The 7,491-nt window shown below is 40.6% G+C and overlaps 2 long non-coding RNA genes across 2 annotated transcripts; one reads left to right on the forward strand and one right to left on the reverse strand.

The window, feature by feature from the left end:
• The first annotated feature begins 489 nt into the window (after positions 1 to 489).
• Positions 490 to 2,894, forward strand: LOC125526477. Its single transcript, XR_007291707.1, has 3 exons — positions 490 to 644; positions 1,350 to 1,493; positions 2,632 to 2,894. It is a non-coding gene; the product is annotated as an uncharacterized LOC125526477 (long non-coding RNA).
• A 1,558-nt stretch (positions 2,895 to 4,452) lies between these two features.
• LOC125526478 lies at positions 4,453 to 6,955 on the reverse strand. The gene is made up of 3 exons (XR_007291708.1): positions 6,423 to 6,955; positions 6,214 to 6,273; positions 4,453 to 6,030 (listed from the first exon to the last, which is right to left on the reverse strand). It is a non-coding gene; the product is annotated as an uncharacterized LOC125526478 (long non-coding RNA).
• Between the last annotated feature and the right edge of the window lie 536 nt (positions 6,956 to 7,491).

A 7,491-nucleotide genomic window follows, 5' to 3' on the forward strand; every position in this document is an offset into this window, starting at 1 on the left:
GTCTCCCGACCTCTCCTATCGCTTCCACGATGTCAGCCGCCCCCTCCTCCTTCCTCCACAACTTCGATGATCCTCCTCTTCACGCCACTGTCGAAGCCCATCCGCTTTTGTCATTGCCGCACATCATCCTCTTCCTTCCATGGCATCGTTCGACACCTCCTCTCCACGCCAGCTGTCATGTCTCCTTTCCCTCTAATCCCTCGATGGTGTCACGTACATCATCCACTCTCTCACCCCTCTTGCTCGTTCTCTCCGCCACATCGTCGCCGCCGCCAATCCTCTCCGCCACGCCGTCCCAGCCGCCACAACTCCCCACCTTGGCGCGTCCCGGCCTCCTCCCATCCCCTCCACTCCTCGGTCCCCGCCACAGTTATCTGTTTCGGCCGGGTCTAGTGAGCAGTGGTGAGACCAGGTGTCGCGGTGAGCAGCCGGATCCGGCCGTCGGCGAGCCGCGCCGTGGAACCCGGCACCCCCGCCCAGGGCGATTTCCGGAGCCGAGGGCGACTTGAAGATTTCTACCTCAAGCTGAGCCGCACCGTCGATCTGGCCAACCCAGGCTGAGTTGCTGGCTTGCTGCCTGTTGGCCTGCTACACAGCCTACTGATAGTATGCTCGGTATTTGACAGGGAAATCACACAGCGAAGGTACAATTTTTTGAGTTTTGTTTCAGTCCAGATGTACCAAACATTATATTTCTACGAACTGAAAATCAACTGTAAACATATGTATCCTAAACATTCTATTTGAATCACCTATTGTACTTTGATTACCCCGTAGTCTTTTCTTCTCAGTCTCACTCTCAAATCCAGCTTCATGCACTTCCGTGACCTTTTCTTATCTAGAATCTGTTGAGGCTGTTACCTTTCTCTGAAAAATGCTATATATCTTGGGCTTTGGAGGAATAAAAAAGCTCTCCACTTGAATCAAATATATTATGGCGTTAGCAGTAGCACAGTAAGGGTTCTCACCTGCATAAGTTATTTTGAGTGACCAAGTCAGATGTGATTATTTTGTTATCTCACAACTCACGATTGTTGATTTCCAAACTCCGTTTGACGTAACCGTTAGGTTCTTGTGCGTCGTGATGTAGTAAATGTTGTTGTGATCTTCAAAACGAGAAGGCAGATTAGTCTAATCTCCATTCTGTCTTCTTCTACAACTGAAAGATTCAGAGGTGTCACACTTGGAGCAGAGGAAGAAATTTCTTTTGTTCTTACCTTCTCTACAAAGATGTGCATATAGTAACTCTGTTTAGTCATTTCCACCATGTTTCTATGGTTTTCTATTCTGTTGTCTTTTCATATATATCCCTTTGAAGCAATGGGCGTTAATATATTAATTGTAACAAGGTTGGAGACTGATGCGGATGCGCGCAAGGGCAACGTTGGATGACACCTAGAAGAGCAAGCACAGTGCAGCGAAGGAAGTACCGAGCTTTGGCAGCACTACACCATCGTCCTCTGCCTCACCGAGCACATCAATTTCATGAGATGGTGAGAGCATTTCGACAGATTGTGTACTTTTCAATTTTAGACCTTTGTGCTCTAGATGCCATTGCTGGATGTCGACTTGGTGGTGAGATTTCTCAAATGCTCCATTGCTCCAAGTTGAGTCTTAACTTCAAAATAAAAAACGTAGCATCTGCAAGTTCTCGACCATCCTTGATTTGATTAACCATCATGCAGCTGTTATATTTTTTGCAGCTGTAATCTTTAATATGAACATATTTTCATAATAGTGGTAAAAAATGTTTCTAAAGAAAAACATGAAAGTTGTTTCTAAAAAAAATGGTGGTAACTCTTTCTCTAAATAAAAAATTGTGTAACTCATTTTCTGAATAATCTGAAAGATTGTAAAAACAAGGTTAATAAAAAATTGTGACAACTATGTTAATGAAGTTTTTTGTGTACTTCATTTTTTATGATTAGGCTACATTTATGACCAGACCGGACAGTCGTCGTTTTTTTATAGACTGTACAAAAATTTGTAGGCATGTACCACAAGAAAGTACGCAAGATCTGAAAACTTGACATTGGTAGGGTGCTTAATAAATGTATTTGGAAATGTGGTGCTTCATAAATATTGAAACAATGGACCTATGAGTACAGGGCTGAGCACGGATTGAAAAGTTTAACCTGGCTAGCTACCAAAAAAGGCATCCTCGAGGATTTGTTTCGTTGATTTGGTTTAATCCTTATTCCAGAACCATCAATAATTACACAGACAGTACTTTCTATTGTCTCAGGTTAACTCTTGATTGGAACCTGACTGAACAATGAACAAGTCCAAGTATCTTGACAAAATTTCAGTAGTAACCAAATTTCAAATAAGCACCTTTTATGCCAAGAAATTAACCATCAAGCATAATTTGCAATATATTATCAATCTGACAAAAGAATCACTACAAATTCTATTAAATCTTTTTTAAATAGGGGTTTTCATCAGGTTTAGAAATCAAACTGTAAACAACAATTTTCAGTGCATGTTCAAGGTGTGTTACAGGCCTACATCTATATCAGAATCTCAAATTACACATTTTCAAAGTATACTGTGTGACACATATATTGTACTACATAGTTCTTGTTTATTTCTTGTCACCTATTTGTTATATCTAACAATAGGATATTCTAGATCAACTCCCCGCATAGACCCGCTTCAAGGGACGAGGATGCAGAGGCCAGCAACAAGGAGCGGGTGTGGGTGCTCATCCTCGCCGCTGACCACAAGTGCTGCGACAAACTTTGGGCAGAATTCGATCCCTCCACGTGTATGAGCAAATCAAATACTGCTTACTTCTTTCTGTCTGTTGTGTGCTGAAGTAGCTAATAGACCGCTTTAGAATGTTGTGAGCTTGGTTATTTTACATTGTTTGCTAATATCAAGCAAAGAATGAATGCTGGAGTGTGTTACCGTGCTTCATTACAATCCCTAGAGAACTTTAGAAAGGGTGTTTCTGTCCACCCACATAAATCAAAAGATAAATCTATGATTGCGCGGCAGGCCTGATAATCCACACCAGACCAATCAAAAAAGAGGACAATCTGTGACTTGTTGATTAATTAACAAACCCGGTGTTGTTGTCCACTACCAGCCGGCTGGAGGCCCCAACTCGTTTGGCTCCGTCTACGCGGTGCCAGGAGATTAGCACATGGATGCATCCGCCCGCAGTACCAACTGCACATCAAAGAACAACGGATTAGTACGTTGACAGGGATAGAAAGAAAAATATGAAACTCGGACACACGGAATTTGCAGTTATCAACAAGGATGTGTCTAGGACACATTTAGATGTGACATAATTATCTCACATCTAAATATGACATCATCCTCATCCTAGAAATTAGCACATCCCACCTCATGGTTGTTTGATTGTCTTTTTTTCTTCGTTTCTTCCGGCCTGCCTGTTCGACTGATCGTCTTACTCTTCCGGTGTCTGTTTCCTGTGATACGAGTCGCAACATGCAGAACAGCAGAAGCACAGTACTCCGTCAGTTATATACACAAACTAGAGCATACCGAGTACATACACCAATCACTACAACGGATCACTAAATAGCTCGACGTGCTAAAGCAATCATGGTGCACCGGGAGCCATTGTGTGGGTCCACTTCATCTCAAGCTACAGTAGCTAGCTCTAAATGGATGCCACTCAGACGTTTCATCATTCTTTTTTGCAACACCTTTTTCTTGGTCATTTATAAGGCACAAATTAAACTGAAAACCCAGGATAAAATACCCATGCAAGTAGTTTCGTGTTTGACAACTCATATAGAATTATTTGGGTCATCTATGGATAACATATATAGAAGTACAAACATATGGTAGGCTTGTTCTGCTTGCTGCCCTTGTTCACCTTCCACATACATGTGAGTTGCAAATTAAGAGTGACTATGCAACTAAGGAAAAAAACAAAGGATCAAGCCCGATTGAGAGTCGATGGTGGACTTTTCAATTGAGACGAAATAAATTTCAGACCTAGTTGAGTCGAGGTTGTACTTGCAGCTGAGGCAACAAAAAATAAGACCTCTTAATCGGCGCCTTCTGCGCTGATTAGGGTTTCGGGCGCCCACACAAGTGCACATATGGGCCAGCCAATCAGCGGCCGACACGATCGCTTGGCAGACGTGACATCGTTTGCTTTTTGTCAATGGTTGACCACCTGACATGTCAACTATTGACTTCTAAAAAAATGCAAAAATTCCAGAAAAGCAAATAAATTGCAAAAAAGGAAAAAGTTTGTAAATTCAAAAAAGTTCATGGATTTGATTTTTTTACAAAATTCAAAATAAGTTCATGAATTTGAAAAATAAGCACAAAATTGGAAAAAAGTTGATGAGTTTGAAAAATTCATTGGTTTTGAAAAAAACATTCATGAATTTGAGAAAAGTTTGAGGATTTGAAAAAATAAACCACACAAATTTCCAAAGAGGAGAATGTAGAATTTGTAATCAAGGTATAGATTCGCCTAAGCTGAAAGCACAAACGCAATTCATTATTTTCGGAAGTAAATCATATCTAAACATAGTTGATCTGCGGGTTCTTGAAGAAATAATGGAACCGATAAAGAACAATATACCATAGAAAATAAACAAGATGAGCGAGAAAAAACATGGTGCAGAGTTGAGTAATTTAGCCATGGAAACTAATTTCCAATGACAAACTGAATCGTGTTCCTCCGCTTCATGTTTCTTACAGTTTCACCTATTTTTCATTGCCTCATTATTAATTATCAAGGGAATGAGACTATGATGAACAATGAAGCACTAAAGCTTAATACCAACAGCCTTTGACAAAGCAGACTAAAGGTATACAGCCAACCGCCATATATAAAGGTGCACAATATGAGTTCAAAGATATTAGTTGATGAAAAACCTCACTGAAGTGACCAGAAACTGAACCTGAGAATAGATTAGGCATGTGTGCCCGTGTGTGTCGATAGCATCTCACAGTAAATGAAATCGTGGGATACAAATCTGAGCAACAAAATCGAGGAATTAATAATCAAGGAAAATATCAATTATGTACCTTTGTTTTAATAGGAACATCCACATTGATGTGGTCATGGACCAAAAAGAATGGCATGATGAGCTATATTTAGGAATGATGCTCACACATAGACCAAGCAGATCACATGGGAATAGAAATCCTTCCAAGTTCACTGCTCATCCGCACGCACCAATGAAACTAAATGTGTTCTGCTTATGCCCATGATCAAGCGACTTTCACATGAAAGCTATAATGAGATCTAGAAGGAGGGATGCCTCTGGGAGAGAAAGGCAAGCGAACAGAAAGTTTTCTTGCGAAGGCAATCCCTAGGAAGGAATAAGCAGCCACACACGAAGCGTCACGCAATCGCTGGCTCTTTCTATTCCTCGTGAAGGGGAATAGTTATTTGATTAAGCTCACCATAGTATCCACTCAGCACTCGACTTTAATGACCATGAAAACCAAGTACTAATCATCTTTGAATCCCTGCACTCAAAGAAGAAATTCCATCTTGTAAAATGCAAATCAATTAAATTCTAATACCTTTGTATTACCAATGGAAGAGGCAAAGTAACACACTCAAAATTACATATTAGAGAAGGAAGGAGAAAATGTGCATCTCACTGATCCAAATGACCATGCTACAGTATCATCATAATAGGTTAGTGCATTCTAACTATGTGTATCAGGGTGTAGTCTGTCACTTGCAAATAAAAAGGCTTTCATTCAGATCATTACAGCGCCTCTAAGAAATGGGGATGGGAGATCACACAAAATTTCAAAGATACTATACATGACTTGAAGAAGCATTTAGAGTAATGATGCAGATTAAATCGAGATATTTGCGACAAAAAGTTGCATCCAAGAGTAATGGTACATAGTAGCACAATCCTTTCCGATGAAATATTTACACAAAACATGGTAAGAGAAATGTTGCATTGCTCACAACATTTACTGCACGGACGCTGAACTATGGCCTATGAATCACAAAAAAAACTATTCCTGATTTACCTCTAAAACTTCATAGACAGATCGCCGCCCACCCTATGAGCAACATGAAGGAAACAAAATTTAGACAGCCCTTAAATTAACACAGGATAGCAAGTCTAAAATCTACCAGAAAAGGTATCAATAACTGAACAAAGGTACACTTGCAACTCAGTTGAATCTAGACTAAGTACTCTAGAGCTCCATGCTGCAGCAAAGATTGCCCATTGCAAAGGTTACCTGGGTGAGGATAGGAAGGAGGCGCTGCCCTTGCTCTCCTTTTCGGCACATCAGAACCGGCTTACCTCAGCATAGAGAAGCACAGGAAAGAATAATCCATGGGTAAAGGTTAGTCTGGATTCCCAAAAGCAACCAGTAGTGATTGCATATTACTTTGTATATAAATTAATGACTGAACCAAAATGTTGTGAAGTTAGGAGACTGTGTACCTTCTTCACTCGGTCTGAAATCTCCACAAGTGGTAAAAGCTTCGTTCCCATGGTCAATCACAATAATTGTTGACAGCTTGGAAAGCACCAAACCTGCTAGGAAAGGGTGGCTTGGATTGCTACAGAAAAAAATCATGGTATTCTTATATGCACTCTGAAAGAAACATCCAGGAAAAAGAAATTTAATTATTTATGTATGTCTTTGTATCTGATCTGAATACCTGATGTTTCGAATCACAATGCTAATGATATACCCAAACCATGATGAATTCGTACACTACCGAATCAACATGTTAACAATTACATCAGCTTGATTAGTAGGCACAACTACAGCAAACTAAGGTACACACTAAATGATGCAAGTATGAAAATAACTAAGGTGGATGGTCAATTAATCTATACATCAAAACCTGAAAATAAATTGGATACCTTCCTTATGCCGTTCTCGAATAAATAGCTACTAGTGCACAGTTGCTGAACTGTAAGCTAAAGAATACAAAAAACATCAGTTTTTTGTACTGACTAAAACCTATATATTCATTTCTGTTCTATGCTCATGGAGTGCTTGGTGTGTGTAACACCCTCGATGCGACTATATCTCCCACGTGTCGAGGCACGACTTAGAGGCATAATCGCATTGAAGGCATATGTCGCAAGTAAGGCAATCTTCACAACATCTCATGCAGTATAGATAATAAAAGGGGAGATAACATAGTTGGCTTACACTCACCACATCAATCAAGGTACATAAATAACATTACATCATTCAAACACTCATGGCCCGACTACGGCGCCAAAATAAAAGATAACCCAACATGCGACACGGTCCCGATCACCCCCAACTGGGCACCACTACTGATCATCAGGAAAGGAAACATAGTATCGTTGAGAGTCTTCGTCGAACTCCCACTTGAGCTCGAGCGCGTCACCTGGAGCAGAATCATCAGGCCCTGCATCTGGTGTAATAGTAATCTGTGAGCCACAGGGGCTCAGCAATCTCGCACCCTCGCGATCAAGACTATTTAAGCTTATAGGTAAGGCAAGGTAAATATGTGGAACTGCAGCAAGC

The sequence above is a fragment of the Triticum urartu genome, unplaced genomic scaffold (genome assembly GCF_003073215.2).
Source record: "Triticum urartu cultivar G1812 unplaced genomic scaffold, Tu2.1 TuUngrouped_contig_10220, whole genome shotgun sequence".
In the NCBI taxonomy this organism is placed as follows: domain Eukaryota; kingdom Viridiplantae; phylum Streptophyta; class Magnoliopsida; order Poales; family Poaceae; genus Triticum; species Triticum urartu.